The sequence below is a fragment of the Equus caballus genome, chromosome 12 (genome assembly GCF_041296265.1).
Source record: "Equus caballus isolate H_3958 breed thoroughbred chromosome 12, TB-T2T, whole genome shotgun sequence".
Taxonomy (NCBI): Eukaryota; Metazoa; Chordata; class Mammalia; order Perissodactyla; family Equidae; genus Equus; species Equus caballus.
The window spans coordinates 39,484,047-39,502,662 of record NC_091695.1 but is presented as its reverse complement, the minus strand read 5'-3'; the positions used below and the strand labels follow the sequence as shown (position 1 = coordinate 39,502,662).

The 18,616-nt window shown below is 39.1% G+C and overlaps 1 protein-coding gene across 1 annotated transcript in view; it reads left to right on the top strand.

Moving 5' to 3' along the window:
* LOC138916548 (uncharacterized) overlaps positions 1-18,616 on the top strand; it is a 276,582-nt gene that overhangs the window by 208,192 nt on the left and 49,774 nt on the right. The gene's annotated exons all lie outside the window — the stretch shown is intronic.

The following is an 18,616-nucleotide window of genomic DNA, read 5'->3' as shown; positions in this document are numbered from 1 at the left end:
TGTGTTTTCTCAAAGTTTGGAGGACAGAAGTCTAAAATCTGTGCCACTCTGCTAAAATCATTGTGTCAGGAGGGCCATGCTCCCTGTGGAAAGTCGAGGTGAAAACCTCCTAGGTGCTTCCAGTTTTGATGGCTGATAGTGTATCTCATCTTGTGTCCACATCACTCCAATCTCTGCCCCATGAGGTCACATTGCCTTCTCCTTTTCTGAGTGTGCAAAGTCTTCTTCTGCCTCGTTCATGTAAAATATACAGGATTACATTTAGAGAACACCAGAAATTTCAAGTTAGTCTTCCCATCTCACAATCTGTAACTTTATCACTTCTGCAAAGTCCTTTCTTGCCAAAGAAGAATAACATTATGAGTTCCAGGGATTAGGATGTGAATATTTGGCAGGGTTTTATGAGCTTACTATAGTTCATCTCTCTCCTGACATCTAAGAGCCCACTAAATTTTGCCTCCTCCACCGGCACAGCATGTCACTTCTGAACGTCCCCTCTTTTCCATCCCCACATCCATCATCACAGTCCAGTCCTCATCCTTCCTGGCCTTATCAAGAGTCTCGTAAATAGTGTCCTGGGCTCTGAGATACCTTCCTGTAATACATCATCCTCATTGAGACCAAAAAAATCCTCCTCAAATTGAAATGTGATCCTTGTCTCATTTCAATAACCATGAAATACTAGTGGACAGGTGTTTGCAAATGCTTGAAGTAAGAGAACATTATTAATTTCTCAAATTATTCATAGCAGGTATTTTTACACAATCTCTTGATTGAGAAATGAAGGATAACAGTTATCTACTGTTATCAATGATCAGCAACGCTTTTACAATAAATGTGTATTTTTAATCACATCAAGAAGTGCATACAGTGAAATTAGTCCTTATTCTGTGAAACACCTTATGTATTTGGTCTACATACTACGTTTGGTGGATGAGAAGATTCATGGAGCTTGTGCAACACCCCAAGACACCCAGATTGGATTCACCACTGAGGGTCAAGTCCAACTGTTGGTATTTCATGAAAGGACTTCCAAGGCCTCATTACTGGGCACCCTTCTGACCTCATCTACCTGTTCATAAAGGATCCTATGCTCAGCCTTCGAGGTCTGTTTGCTATTCACTTATGCGTCATGATGAGTCACACCCTTGCACCAGGGCTGTGGTGTCCCCTTTTGCCTCTATCTGCTTCCCTGCACGGGACAGCTGACATACTATGTGTAGTGGCCATTTTTTATCTTCTCCTCTGTGAAGCCCTTTTTGACTCTCACATTCTAAAACAAACCTTTTTTCTTGGCTCCTTTGTCAAAGATTAACTGTCCATAGATGTGTGATTTTATTTTGACAAAGGAGCTAAGAAAATACAGTAGAGCAAGGAAAGTCTCTTCAACAAATGGTGTTAGGAAAACTGGACAGCCACGTGCAAAGGAATGAAAGCAGACCAGTATATTGCACCATACACAAAAATTAACTCAAAATGGATTAAAGATTTGAATGTAAGAACCGAGAAACCATAAAACTCCTGGAAGAAAATAAAGGCAGTATACCCTTTGACATTGGTCTTAGCAACATCTTTTCAAATACCATGTCTACTCAGGCAAGAGGAACAAAAGAAAAAGTTAACACCTGGGATTACATGAGACTAAAAAGCTTCTGCAAAGGAAAGGAAACCATGAACAAAATGAAAAGACGACCCACTAACTGAGTGAAAACTTTTGCAAATCATTTATCTGACAAGTTGTTGATTTCCAAAATATATAAAGAGCTCATAAAACTCAACAACAAAAAAACAAACAACCAGATCAAAAAGTGACCAGAGGGTACGAACAGACATTTTTCCAAAGGAGATATACAGACAGGCAACAGACACATGAAATGATGTTCAACATCACTAATTATTAGTGATGTTCAACTCTGGCTCTGTGCTAGAATTAACTGGGAAGATTTCAAAAGCAAGTGATGCCCAGACCCCAGTCCAGGAGAAATACATTGGTGTCTCTGAAGATAGAACCAATATAGATCCCATTTTATCACCTCCATCTCCTACAAGGGGAGTGACCTGGTGAATAGGGAGGAGGACTAGACACTCCACGAGAGTCAGAGAACTCCTAGCATAACCACGGAGGTCCCCTTGACACCAGAAAGGACTGGAAGACACAGGAGTGATACTAAAAATTCAGAGGCTCCAATCAATAATTGTATATGAGTATAATCCTTTGTGCAGTCAACTATCATTTAAGCATGAAGACAAATAAAAATATTTCAGATGAGCAAATCTTCAAAAGTTCTATCTTCAATGAGTTTTTTCTCCAAAGGAATCAGAGGATATGATCTACCAGAAAGAAGGAGTAGATGAAGAAAGATAAGGCATGGTATCCAGTAAACACAGGATATAACATAGGTTTGTATACAGTAATCAGGAAAGAACTGTAAAAAACAATATTTAAAACACGTCAATACCAGGTGACATAGTGAAGAAGTTGTAACAAGTATGTTACAAGGTAGTGTGGATAGGAATAGACAGGGGTCTAGTGCTTCTCATAGGAGCTATTTTTCAATATTTTCCACTTCAACAATGCTCCTATATCATTATTTTATTTTATTACTATATTACTATTTCTTTAAAGATTTTTAAAATTTTTTTCCTTTTTCTCCCCAAAACCCCCCAGTACATAGTCGTATATTCTTCGTTGTGGGTCCCTCTAGTTGTGGCATGTGGGATGCTGCCTCAGCGTGGTTTGATGAGCAGTGCCATGTCCGCGCCCAGGATTTGAACCAACGAAACACTCAGCCTCCTGCAATGGAGCACGTGCACTTAACCACTTGGCCACGGGGCCAGCCCCTATATTACTATTTTAAAATGAAAATTTTGGAAAATATACATAGTCATAAGACAGAAATGAAAAGGAAGGACAGGATAGTAAAAAAGGGGGAAAATGAGCAGGAGGAAAACTTTACAAAAAATATGTTATTTGCTGCAAATGGTCTGAGGTCAACTTGGAATCTACACAGCACCAAACTTAGGAGAAACTTGATATATTTTGGTGAAAGAATTAATGAATTTCTATAAGGAATTAATTAATTATCATGTTAAGTGACATGACATGAGACAGAGAATTGATGAAAGAGATGAGGTATATCACTGAGAATGAGATTCCCCCATAGATATTAAAGGCCCACAGAAATTCAAGGATGAACAAAACTCTTAAGATCTGTGAATTCTCCAAGAAGGAAGATTTTGTGAGGAAGTGATGACTGATGGATCTTGAAGGACAAATTGGATGAGCATGACAGAACAGAAAATATGGGGAGCATCTGGGGAGAGACTTGGTCATGAAGATGAGATCTACACACTAGAGGATACAGGTGCCCACATCCTGCCAGTATCTGTCTGTACTGCAGCTCTAGTCACTGTCCACTGTGTGAGGCTGTCGTGCACTACTATCCTTTCACCAGAAGGGCAAATGCTGTTAGATATTTCTCTATGACATGGTGTACCAACCATGGCTTTACAGACATTAGATGCTAAAGAATACTTTTGTGAGTGAATGTTCTGAGCATCACAGGTTGTTCGGCAGCATCCCTGGTCTCTACCCACTTGATGTCCATAGGACACCACCCACCATGTGGAGACACCGCAAATGTCTCTAGACATTGATAATGTCCACAGATGTTGGTGGGATGAGGGAGTTCATCAGGCCCAGCAGAGATTCACTGCTCTTGCAGTGGAAATACTTTATGTCAGGTTCCACACACTTCCCTTTTAATGCCACTAATGACCAGGGGTTCACAACTGTGGACGCCAAGAGTTAGCAAGAAAATGTGGGCATGCAGCAGAGGGAAAATTACTAACAAAGAGAGAAGATAATGGTGTCATTATTTAATGAACCATACAAACTCTCATATGTGTATGGGATTAAATATTTAACCACACATATTGTAGAAATGTCAAGTTGCATAACGTTCAACGTTTTGGTGAATGAACCAAGGAAAATTACCCAGGGCTGACACCTGATCCAGGCTCTGCTTCCAATTCCAGTTCACTGACTGAAGTCATTAGGTGGATCTGGGTCACATTGGATGAAGGTATTGGTCACTCCTGGGGATTAGGGAGACTGAAGCGGCCCTACCCTGAAGGCATTGGCTCCAAAATCCTCCTCTCCTCACCTGATCCCTCTCCATTGTGAGTCCAAAGTCCTCAGCCAGAAATAAAAAGAAGGTGGTGTTAGAACCATGATGACACGCTGATGTCTGGTTTTAGTGATGGGTTTGATCCTTGCCTTTATTAATGATTCAAATTGAAATGAGCTTCTCTTTCTAAATAGATAGAATAACAAAACATGTCATATAATCAGTGAAATCTTTGTAAAAATTAAAAATCTGTGCTGAAACACAGGTACACAAAAATTAATTAAGGACCTACTGTGTCCATGTCATCACACAAAGACCAGAGGTGCATAGGCTTTGCCCTCAAGGAACATAAACAGGGAGGAGGGTGCCATGGGATAAGGTCCTGGGATGTCAGGAGAGATCTTCACATGGAAAGCCATGGGGACATGGGAAGGAAGAGATCTCTGGAGATTCAGTGGCCAGGAAAGGGGCTAAGAAATGGGCTGTCTTTGATGTGGCATTGGGAATGAATAAGGAGTTTCAATTCAGTGGTACTGAGGCCAGGACATTGGGAAAGGGGAAGAAACACCTCAAGCAGGAACTGGGGCTTGCACAGAAATCTATCTGGGGTCCACACCCTCAGCTGTGTGAGTCAAGGTCACAAAGATCCATCTGAGCTTTAAAGTGAAGATTCATAAGGCTCAAATTCAGGAGATCAACAGTGTCTGGAACTGTTGGTCAGGCCAAAACACCTGGATCCTCATCCAGACTCTGCCTCCCACTAGCTTTCTTGTCTTGACCTGCCTTGTCTCACTGTGTGCAGCTGGGGAGAAATGGTATGCCTACCTCATGGGGAGGGAGATCACACATCTTGGTTTGCTCAGGAGAAACTTGGTTTATGTTGTTGTTCCAGCATTCTGTTCATTTAATGACCTATTTCACCCTCCAGATTACCTTAGTTTGACCAACAAGTTTAATAATCACCCTACCAACAGGGTTGTATTTGTGAAGATTAAAAGTGGTATTCACCAGTGTCCTGCATCAAGTATGTTTTATATAATTGTTTGCCATTCATCTTTTATTCAATTTTGAAAACAAATAAGAGACCCATTGGTGCTGGATATTGAGCAGACAACTAAGTCAAAAGAAGGTACAATATGTTTGCGAAGAAGTGATATGTAAACTATATCTCCATAAAACTATTTAAAGACAGATTTAGAGAGGATTCTGGGAAGATGGTGGCATAAGAGGACCCAATTCCCCTCCTTCTATGAATAGGACAAATATACAACTACCTGTGGAACGAGTTCCTCAGACAGATCTTGAAACTGGACACAAATATCCCACACAACAAAGGACAGCACTGACAGGGGTGGAAGAGGCAGAAATACACCTCTGCTGAGGAAAAGAATGCATCCTCACAGTGGTGCTTCACAGCCAGAGAAATCTTAAAGGTACAATGCTTTCCTGGAGGAGCAGGGATGTCTGAGCAGGGGATGTTTCCCACACTAGATATCCTAGCATTTAAATTTAGTACAACTGAGACGAGAACTCATAATTCCTACCTTGCTGATTTTGAGCCAACAGGGAATAGCCCCAGAAAAACTATCCAAAGTCAGAGAAAGAAAAACCTGCTCTTAAAGGATCTATGCACAGATTCACCTGTTCTGGAAACCAACATAAAACCACCAGAAAGAAATGTGCATAGTCCATTGGTAAAAGAGACTCAATTATTAATCTCAGAAAGTCAAGAGTCAGCAGCACCTATGCCCCATACCCCACGACAACCCTCATTGTGACCTAGTTCAGTCATGCTGACATTTGCCCTGTCAGATGTTATTGGATTCCTTCCTCTAGCCTGTTAGCACAGTTTTGCCAGCTCACTAGAGCAACAATTTAATTGAGTACCAATTTAACTGAGCTTGCCCCGGGGACGGCCTCACTCACCAACAAACCCATGGGAACTGTGGGGCCCTGTAGGCATGATGTGTGGGACCTCTACAGCAGAGGTGAGAGTGTCTGTGATGGAAGGTCAGGCTTGCATTGGGGGTGTGTGTAGGTTTGTGAGGGCTGGGGTATGTCAGCTGCAGCAGACTTGTGCTGCTGGCCATCTCAAACAGCCACACAGGGGATGTTCCCTGTCCTCCATCACCTGAAATCATTGTGGGCTGCCATGCCTGGGCCCAGCCCCACACATCTGTGCTCCTGAGAAAGCTGACAACAGTACTGTGCTGCAAGTGGCTACAAAGGAGGCCTGCAGCCATTGTGAGCTCCTGAGCATAGCAACAAGACACACTGGAGCCTGACTCACTTAACAGGAAAGCAGCAGTAGTAGTGTGCTGTTTGATCTTGCAGCCATCTGTGCCAGGGCTTGCCCCATGAGATAAAGGGACTAAAATGACTGTAGCAGCCCCACACAGATGGGCTTTACAACAAGCAGCCCAGACTAACCAACTCATGCACCTGCCACAAGAGTACCCCACCACAACAGAAGGGCACCCATGGTCCACACAGGAGGCGCTCCTGGTGAATTTGGAACAGGTAACAAGAGGGAAGCAAATTGCTGGGTCCTAAGGCATCTCTGAAATAAGGCTACATTTCCAAGATTGTGAAACATTGCTGATTTACCTAGTACATAGATATAGGCACAGAGAATTAGGCAAAATCACAGACAAAGGAATATGTTTCAAATCCTCAGAAACAGAACTAAATGAAACAAAGATAAACTACCTGATAAAGAGTACAAACTAATTGTCTTAAGGATGCTCACTGATCTTGGGAGAAGAATCGTTGAACACAGTGTTGAACTTCAACAAAGAATTGAAAAATAAACAATCAATCAGAACTGTAGAATACAATAATGTAAATGAAAAATTAACTAAAGGGAATCAACAGCAGAGTTGATGACATAGAAGAACAGATCAGTACTCTGGATGAGAGAGTGGAGGATATCACCCAAGCTAAACAACAACAACAAAAAGAGTCAAAAAGAAGAAGGAAAGTCTAAAGGACCTTTGCAACAATATCAAGCTTACTAACATCTGTATTATAGGTGTGCCAGAGGGAGAAGAGAGAGACAGAGAGGCAGAGAACCTATTTAAAGAAATAATAGCTGAAAACTTCCCTAACCTGAGCAGGGAAACAGACATCCATGTATGGGAACCACAGAGAGCGCCAAACAAGATGAAGCCAAACAGGCTGAATCAAGACACACTGTAATTAAAATGTCAGCAATTAAAGAAAAAGAGAGGATCCTAAAATCTACAAGAGAAAGGCAACAAGTTACATACAAAGGAAATCCCATAAGCCTGTCAGCTTACTTCTCATCAGAAACCTTACAGGCTAGAAGGGAGTGGCAGGTACTTTCAAAGTACTGAAAGCAAAAAAGCCCAGAGGGAAAAATACTCTGCCTGGCAAGGTTATTATTCAGAATGGAAGGAGAGATAAAGGGTTTTCCAGAGAAACAAAAACTAAAGGAGTTTATCACCAATAAACCTGGTTTACAAGAAGTGTCAAAGGGACTTATTTAAGTGGAAAGGAAAAGACCACTGTTTGGCCACATGCCCAGCTGTGAGTAGTGTGTTATATGTTGTGGAGAGACCAAAGATATTACTTGGAGATTGCAGACGAGACTTATAGTTTTGTTGGATCTTACTTACAGGGAATGCTCAGTAGTGGCTGACTGAACAGAGTTGGGCACCTGCATTCGCTACTGTGAATAGAGAGGGGATGCTTATACAGGTGGGGAAACAAAAGGCTACATGCTTAACAAGAGGGACTGTCCCTGAATGTCCAGCATCCAAGGATCAGCAACTCATCTGGAAGGGCTCTGTGTGCCTATAAGACATGGTGTTCTTTGAGAGAAACAGTTATAGTAGCAGATGGTTGGTGTTCTGCCAAGAAGGGGGCCAGATGAACACATAGTTGTTATGTGGCATGTAGGGTAGTGTTGGGGAAGCATGACCCTACAGCCACAAACATGAATAAGAAAATTATCAAAGAGAAAAAAAACCCACTGGTAAAGCCAAATATACAGTAGAGATAGCAAGGTAAAAGAACAACCACCTAGGAAGCTAATATGAGCATCAGAAGAGAAAACTACTAAAAGTAACTATTTCCAAGATAAGAGTTTAAGGGGTACACACACACACACACACACACACAAGAAGTTAAGCATAATATCAAAATCGTAATATGGAGGGGGAGGAATGTAAAAGTGTAGGCCTTATAGTAAAAGGTCAAACTTAAGAGGTCATCAACTTAATATAGGTTGCTACATACATAGGTTATTATTTATAAACCTCATGATAGTCACAAACCAGAAACCTATAATAAATAAACAAAAAATTAAGAGAAAGGAACCTGAATATAATACTAAAGAAAACCATCAAATCACAAGGTAAGAGATAAAGACAAGAAGAAAGGAACAGAGAAGAACTCTAAAACATCCAGAAAAAAGCAACAAAATTTCACTAAATACATACTTATCAGTAGCTATTTTAAATGTCAATCACTAAATGCTCCAATCAAATGACATAAGGTGGCTGAATGGATAAAACAAGACCCATATGTATTCTGCATATAAGAGAAACACTTCAGACCTAAAGACGCTCATAAACTGAAAGTGAAAAGTTGGAAAAAGATACTTCATGTAACTGGAAAGGCAAAAAAAAAAAAAAAAAAAAAAAAAAAGCTGGGAGGCAATAGTTATATTGCACAAATTGGACTTTAAAACAAAAACTGAAACAAGAAACAAAGAAGGGCACTACATAGTGATAAAGGAAACAATCCAACAAGAAGACATGATACTTGTAAATATCTATGCACTCAACATAGGAACACCTAAATATATAAAGCAATTGCCAACAGACATAACAGGAGAAATTGACAGTGACAGAATAATAGTAGGGGACTTTAACATTCTACTTATGTCAATGAATAGAGCAAACAGAAGATCAGTAAGGAAACATTGTCCTTAAGTGACACATTAGACCAGAAGGACTTAGTAGATATATAGAGAACATTCCATCCAAAACTGCAGAATACACACGTTCTTTTTGAATCCCCATGAAACAGGATAGATCACCTATTAGGCCACAAGACAAGTCTCAATAAATTTAAGAAGATGTACATAATGTCAAGCATCTTTTCTGACCACAACGGTAAGAAGCCAGACATCAACTACAAGCAAAAAACTGGAAAAGACACAGATACGTGGAGATTAAACAAAATGCTACTGAACAGCTAAGGGTCAATGAATAAATCAAGGGGGAAATCAAAAAATACCTGAAGACAAATGAAAATGAAAATAAACCATGCCAAAATTTATGGGATACTGCAAAAATGATACTAGGAGGGAAGTTTAATGCAACACAGGCCTACCTCAAAAAAGAAGAAAAACCTGAAATAAACAATCTAACAGTGTACCTAAAGGAAATGGAAAAAGAAGAACATACAAAGCCCCAAATCAGCAGAAGGCTGGAAATATTAAAAATCAGAGCAGAAATAAATGGAATAGAGACTAAATGAACAATATAAAAAAAGATCAATGAAACTAGGTGCTGGTTCTTTGAAAAGACAAACAAATATGACAATCCTTTAGCTAGACTCACCAGGAAAAAAGAGGGAAGTCTCAAATTAGTAAAAGCAGAAATGCAAGAGGAGAAATTAGAATGAACACTACAGAAATATAAAGGATTATAAGAGAGTAATATGAAGAGCTACACACCAACAAACTGGATAACATAGAAGAAGTGGATAAATTCTTGGAATCATACAACCTCCCAAAACTGAATCAAGAAGAAGGAGAGAATCTGAACGGACCTATCAGAAGCAAAGATATTGAAATAGAAATCAAAAACCTCCCAAAGCAAAAAGGCCAGGACCAGAGGGCTTCTCTGGCAAGGTCTACCAGACATTGAAAAGAGACTTAATACTTATCCTTCTGAAACTCTTCCTAAAAATGGAAAAGAAGGCTAGTTTCCTAACTCATTCTATGATGCCAATTACCCCTGATACAAAACCAGACAAATACAATACAGAAAAAGAACATTACAGTCCAATATCGCTGATGAACACAGATGCAAAGACCCTCAACAAATATTAGCTAATCAAATACAACAACACATTAAAGGGATCATACACCATGATCCTGTGGGATGTATTCAGGGGATGCAGGGATGGTTTGATATCCAGAAATCAATCAATGTGATACACCATGTTAAAAAAATGAAGAATAGAATTCACATGATCATCTCAATAGATGCAGAGAATGTATCTAGGGGATTCAACATCCACTTATGGTACAAACTTTGAATAAAATGGGAATAGAAAGAAAGTACCTCAACATAATAAAGGCCATATATGACAAACTCACAGCCAACATCATACTCAATATAGAAAAACTGAAACCCATTCCTCTGAGAACTGGAATAAGACTAGGATGCCCACTCTTATTCAAAATATTATCGGATGATTTAGCCAGAGCAATTAGGCAAGAAAAAGAAATAAAAGGTATCCAAATTGGAAAGGAAGAACTGAAAATCCAACTATTTGTGGATGGCATGATTCTATATCTGGAAAACCCTAAAAAATTCACCAAAAAACCAGTAGAAATAAACAACAATACAGTAAATTTCAGGGTGAAAAATCAACATACCAAAATCTGCTGCATTTCTGTACATTAATAACGAACTAGTAGAAAGAGAAGTCAAGAATAGAATCCCATTTTCAATTGCAACAAAAAGAATAAAATATCTAGGAACAAGCTTAACCAGGGTGGTGAAAGACCTAGACACTGAAAGTATAAGATATTATTGAGAGAAATTGAAGAAGACATAAAGAAATTGAAAGATATCTCATGCTCATGGATGGAACAATAAACATAGTTAAAATGTCCATATTCCCTAAGCAATCTATAGATTCAATGCAATCTCAATCAGATTCCCAATCACGTTCTTCATGGAAGTAGAGAAGAGAATCTTAAAATTTCTATGAAACAACAAAAGACCCCAAGCAGACAAAATAATCCTGATAAAAAAGCTGGAGGTAACACAATCGCTGAATTAAAAATATACTATGAGCTGTAGTAATCAAAATATTATGATACTGGCACAAAAACAGACACACAGATCAATGGAACAAAATTGAGACCCTCCCCCAAATCAAACCACACGTCTATGGACAGCTAAACGTCAACAAAGGAGCCAAGAACATACAATGGAGAAAGAAAAGTCTGTTCAATAGATGGTGTTGGGAAACCTGGACATCCACATACAAAAGAATGAAAGTATACCATCATCTTACAGCATACACAAAAATTCACTCAAAATAGATTAAATACTTGAATGTAAGAACTGAAACCACAAAACTTCTGGAAAAAAACATAGGCAGTATGCTCTTCGACATCAGTCTTAGCAGCATATTTTCAAGGACTGTGACTGACTCAGCAAGGGAAACAATAGAAAAAATTAAAAAATGGGTCTAAACCAAGCCAAAAATATTCTGCACAACAAAAGAAACCCTCAAAAAAAAAAAAAACACAAAAAGTCAACCTAACAATTGGGAGAACATATTTGCAAGTCATATATCTGATAAGGGGTTAATATCCAAAATATATAAAGAACTCATACATATGAACAAGAAAAAAAGTAAGAACTCAATTAAAAAGTGGGCAAAAGACTGGTGGTGTAGTAGTTAAGTTCATACTCCTTGCTTCAGCAGCCTGGGGTTCCTGGATTGGATTCTGAGCACTGACGTACACACCATTCATCAAGCCATGCTGTGGTGGCATCCCACATACAAAGTAGAGGATGATTGGCATAGAGGTTAGCTCTGCGACAATCTTCCTCAAGCAAAAAAAGGAAGAATGGCAATGTATGTTAGCTAAGGGAAAATCTTCCTCACCAAAACAAAAATGTGTAAAAGTTCTGAAGAGACATTTTTCCAAAGAAGATATACTGGATGGCCAACACGCATATGAAAAGATGTTCAACATGAGTAATTATTAGGGAAATGCAAATCAAAACTACAATGAGGTATCACCTCATGCCTGTCAGATTGGCTACAATTAACGAGACAAGTAATAACAAGTGTTAGAGGCTAAGTGGAGAAAACGGAACCCTCATACACTGCTGATGGGAATTTAAACTGGTGTAGCCACTAAGGAAAACAGTATGCACATTCTTCCAAAAATTAAGAATAGAATTACCATATGCTACAGCTATTTTACATATGGATATTTATCCAAAGAACAGGAAAAGATATTTGTATCCCTATGTTCATTGCAGCATTATTCACAATAGCCAAGACTTTGAAACAGCCTAAGTGCCCATCAGTAGACGAATGAATTAAGAAGATGTGGTGTATATACAGGCAAATTAAGATGCTACTCAGCCAGAAAAAAGGTAAAATCTTACCTTTGGTGACAAGATTGATGACCCTGAGGGTATTACACTGTTAAATAAGTCAGACAGGGAATGTCAAATACTGTATGATTTCACTCATATGTAGAAGACAAAAACAACCACAGCAACAACAACAACAGAGAAACATAGATACAGAGATTAGATTGGTGGTTACCAGAGGGGAAGTGGGAGAGAAGAGGGCAAAAGGGGCAATAGGGCACATGTGCATGGTGACAAGCAGTAATTAGTCTTTGGGTGGTGAACATGATGTAGTATACATAGAAATTGAAATATATTGATGCACATCTGAAATTTATATATGTTATAAATCGATGTCACCTCAATAAAAAGAAGAAGTGGGAAAAAGCCAACTCTGCATGGATCAATACAGTGCTTTAGTTTCAAACTTAGGACTTCTATCTTATATCTTAACATTATCCTCTCTCCATTTTTCAGAGAATTTAAAGTAGAAGCAGTTTTAAGTGGTCTATAATGGTCTATAAAGTTGTCATCCTCCATATAGGTCTTTGAGTTGCAAAACCATCAGTAGCAAATAACAATAATGGTAGTAAAAAGGGTAGCAACATTTTTGATTGCTAAATATGGACAGACACTGTGGAAACACAATTTGTTATATTTAATCTTTGTTACAGATGGAAAAGGCATAAACTCTTAGACTTCCCATTATACGGTTGAGGCAACTGACTCATAGAAAGGAAGACTTGCTCCCAGTTGCACGTTTTTAAAGCCAGAAAGTCTACCAGAAAGCATTGGTAGTCTGTGAATGGCAAAGTAACAAGTGACACTTTCAACTGGGATGTGTAGCAGTGTGACATATCAGATGGAATTGAGGTTAATGTAAGTTAAGTTCTGTCTCAGCTGCCCCTTGCGCCTGAGTTTCTGATCAAATGAATTCTTCTAGTCGAGGAAGCCTCGTTGTAGTTCTTTCATTTGTCCCTCTTCAATTCTCTTATTATAAGAAGATTATATATTGACAGCCCCAAACACTGGCATGTATGTGGAGCCCCAGAAAATCTCATGCAGTGGCAATGCAAAATATCACAGCCTCCTTGGTGGGCAGTTTTGAATTTTCTTGCAAAACTAAACATGTCTCAACATGTGATAGAGTAATTGTGCTCTGCGGTATTCACCCAAAGGAGATGACAACCTATGTCCACAAGAAAACCTGAACAAGGATGTTTATAGCAGCTTTATTCATAATTATCAAAACTTGGAAGCAATGAAGATATCCACCAGTCGTTGAATGGATAAACAGACTGTGGTACATTGGACAATGGAGTGCCGTTCAGCACTAAGAAGAAATGAGCTACCAAACCGTGAAAAGACATGGATGAATCTAAATTCATATTACTAAGTGAAAAAGTCAATCCAACAAAGGCTAGACACCATAAGATTCCAGATATATGACATCCTGAAAAAGGTAAAACTATGGAGACAGTAGAAGATGAGTGATTTCCACAGGTTAAGGAAGAGAGAGGAATGAGTATGCAGAGCACAGAGGATTTTCATGGCAGTGAAACTATTCTGTATGATACCAAAGTAGTGATGTTGTCATTAAACCCCATGGATTTGTCAAATCTCATAAAATGTACAACACCAAGAATTAACACTAATTTCAACTTTGGGATTTGGGTGACAACGATATGTCAATGTAGGTTCACCATTGGAACAAATGAACCATCTGGTGATAGTGGTGTAGGCTGTGCCTATGTGGGGGCAGGGACTCTATGGAAACTCTATACTGTCTGCTCAGTTTTTCTGTGTATTTAAAACTGCTCCAAAAAATAAATCTACTAAAGAAAAGGAGGGATACATGTTGTTCAAATATCGTCCTCAAACAAGGAAAACAATTCATACTGGAAGAAGGAAAATCAATGAATCAGTCACTACTTATACATAGTTGACCAGTGATTATGGAAATCAAAGATAATCTATTGAGAAAACTATTGCAACACATATGAATTCACCAAGTTGGCTGAATACAAGATCAACATATAAATATCAGTCACTTTCGACAAACAAACTATGACTTGTACATAACATAAGGGAAATAATGATAAACGTTCAAATGTAATGATTACAACAGCAAAAGCGTATTGAAATATACCTATTAGAAATATGCACACTTTTAAAGACGACATCATAAAACTTGGATAAAAAGGGCTCTAAATAAATGAAGGCACACACCTGGTTTTCAAGGCAATAATGAGAACATATAATGACGTCAAGGGTTCTCAAAGTATTCCAAAAATTCAAACAGCCTTTATCATAATCCTAGAAGCGTAGTTGTATGTTTGTTTTGAATTCTGAACTGCCATTTGTATCCTTCAAAACTAGCATGCATTCATTTAATTGAGTTGGAAGAAGTAGACCAAATTCGGGCTCAGACTAGTGGGGTTCAGGCTCAGCTGTGGAATTTTCTATTTTGCAGACATGAGCAACTTGCTTACCTCTCAGCCTCAGTTTGCTCATGGGTTAAGTAAGTGTGATACAATAGTACATACTCGTAGGATTTGTGAAAGGATAAATACAGGAAAATGATCAGCACAGTGTCTGGCAGTAAATATCAGCTCTTACACTTATGTAAGAAAAAGGAACAAGCCAAACAAACTTAATCACATCATTCTCAAAGTAAATTATCAAACTAAGTCTGTCTCTGTGAATGAGGAATTTTTGCTTATCCTAAATGCTAACAAAGTGTGCCTCAGAATTTGGCTCTGTTTCCATTGAGATTTCTCTCAGTTAAGTGGACGTCACTACTTTTCACTAAGTTAATTGTTTTCTGGTCACGTCTATGTGACTGTTCTTGCGGTTTAAATATCATGAATATTGACTCCTGGAACTAAGGGTATTAGAGGGTGGTGAGTCAGGGTAGATGTTATTTATCTCAAGGTGCACAGGTTCTCTGGACTCATGTCCTGAGCAGGATGTACTGCTCCCTTGCATTCTTTTGGCTGAGGTTTAAATCCCAGGGATTCTCTAGTGCTCGAGTCTTGAACTTGATGAACACCTATCCAATTTCCCATTCCAGATTCCCTCTTGTTCCTATTTCCAAAACACAGAAGACATCTGATTCATCCATCAGAATCTTAATACATACAGAGCATTGACTCTGAATTTAGAAATCTTTTGACTTCAAAGAAACAACTTAAGATCTCATTTTACAGTACAAAATGTTTTCTATATCAAGTTATTTCTATTTCTTTGCCTTTATAAACCCAAAGGAAGACCTAATTTATCCATGGCTGATAAATCATTAAAAATAAATTTTATGTCAACCTTGTGTGGAGCCAGTGTCACATCAGCCTCTTAGGACCATTGGATGGAAGCCTGTTGGTCGTCCTCACAGAACATTTGTGATCTATCTCTGGAAACATACCTAGAATTGCTGCACTTCTGTGTTATTTGCAAATCACTGTTGATGCAAAGAAAAAGTGATACACTACAAAGTTATCTTAAAGAATGAGGGCTTTCATCCTGGAATAAAACACAATTTACTAATTCAAGATGTCTCTTGGACAGCTCAATAATAAGCCCAAATTATGAAAATATCTTGAAGTCAAGCTTTCTAGTTCACATCAGCAATTTCCTTCCTCATAGTATGAAGAAATTAATACACAAGTAATCACAAAATGTTATATCTGTATGACTATGCAACCACTAAAACTTCATGTTACTACTCTATGTCAAACATCACTCAATTAAAATTTAGTCTAACATATTAAATAAAAATGTACTAAAAACATAAATTTAAGGACAGAAGTCAACATCATGGTGGAGTGAGAGGTTCTCTTTGACCCTACCCTCTAAATTACCATGACATAGAGATTGACAGGCCCACAGAAGTCTCCCTACACAGCAAGTCAGGACACATAAGAGATACAGGCAGCCATACATCTGAAGGTGGTGGACTGGATCACTGGGAAGCAGTGAAACTAGGCAAACAGCCCCCTCCTGCATGCCTGGCAGCAGCAATTCAGGACCAGGATCCAAAAAAAAGTGGCCTACATGATTGTGAGTGGAGGTGATGAGGGCCCAACACTGTGCTCTTGAGTCCTGATGGGGTGGTGGCAGTCCCACCTTGTCACAAGTGAACACCCAAGCAAGGAATGTGACCCCACTTGGACATGAATGCCAAAGGGTGGCTGGTGGCAGCCCCACAGGTGTGAATGAACACTCCCAGGGTGGCAGTGGTGGGCCAGCATACATGCAAATGGCTGAGGGACTGTGTCAACAATGCAGCAGCATCCCAGTTTCACTGCTGTCCATGGAGAGGCAGCAGAGACAGTGGCCCAACAGAAACAACTGTGAGCAGACAGGGTGGGAACACTCAGCTCCCACTGGCACCACCCCCAATACCAAGTCCACCAACAGCAGCATCTGCTTATAAGTTCCTGGGTCCATGGGCCCCCACTAGCAACAGTGACACTCATGAACACAGCACCACTGGCAGCAGTGCAACCAGCACCTCCAGACAACTGTGGAGCAGCAACATAGGGGATATAGAGGACAACAATATCTGAGCCTACAGAGAGGCAGTGGAAGAACATGAAACCCAGGCAACCAGAATAAAAGTAACCAAAGCCATCCTCAAATAAGAGAGAGTGATTAGGACCACAAATGCACCAACAGAAGGTCAGTTCATCAGACACCAGGAAGAACTACAGTAACATGGTAGAAAACAAGAAAAATGACAACTCTCCAGAAACTAAATCTGAAGGCACAGAAGTATACAATCTAACTGGCAGAGAATTCAAAATAGCAGTCATAAAGAAACTCAGTGAGTTACAAGAAAACTCAGAAAAACAGTTCAGTGAGCTCAGTAATAAAATTAATGAAGAGAAGGAATACTTCACCAAAGAGACTGAAGCTCTGAAAAACCAAACAGAAATTCTGGAGATGAAGAACACAATAAATGAGATTAAAAAAAAAACAATGTAGAAAGCATAAAAAGTAGAGCAGACTTTATAGAGGAGAGACTTAGTGGCCTCGAATGACTTTATAGAGGAGAGAATTAGTGACTTCAAATGTAGAAATATAGAAACAATTCAGGAGGAGGTGAAAGAACTAAGATTTTTTAAAAATAAAAAATGCTTCAAGAGATATCCAGCCCAATTAGGAAAAGTAATATAATGATTATAGATATCCCAGAGCAAGAAGAGAGAGAGAAAGGAGCAGAGATCTTATTCAAAGAAATAATAACTGAGAACTCCCCAAACCTGGGGAAAGAACTGGAGATGCAAATATATGAAGCTAATAGAACTCCTAATCACATCAAAGCCAAAAGACCTTCTCCAAGGCATATAATATTAAAACTGTCAAAAGTCAAGAACTTGGGGTGGCTCCCTGGCCTAATGTTTAAGTTTGGCTTGCTTTGCTTTAGCAGCCCAGGTTCAGTTCCCAGGTGCAGACATACAGCACTCATCAGTGGCCATGGTTTGGTGGCAGCCCACATACAAAGTTGGGAAGGTTAGTACAGGGATCATCTCAGAGTTAGTTTTCTTCAAGCGAAAAGTGGAAGATTGGCAACACATTAGCTCAGGACGTATCTTCCTCAGCCAAGAAAAAAAAAAGTCCACGACAGAGGAAAAATATTAAGGGCAGGAAGACAGAAGAAAATAACCTACAAAGGAACTCCCATCAGGCTTTCAGTGGATTTATCGCAGAAATCTTACAGGCTAGGAGAGAATGGTATGATATATTCAAAAGACTGAAAGACAAAAAGTACCAGTCCAAAATACTTTATCCAGTGAAATTATCCTTCAGATATGATGGAGAAATAAAAGCTTTCCCAAACAAACGAAAGCTGAGGGAGTTCATTGCCACTAGCTCTGCCCTGCAAGAAATGTTGAAGGTGCCCTCCCATCTGAAACTTAAAGGCAAAGGTTCACAAAGCTTTGAGCAAGGAGATAAACAGACAGGCAAAATTAGAAAATTGCTAGTCTGTATCGGAAGGTTAGCAAACAATTATAACACAAAAGATAAAAGGAAAAAAGCCTCAAAAATAACTATAAGCAGTTCAATTTGGTCACAAAATCACAACACAAAACAGAATAATGTGGGACATCAAAATCATAGAAT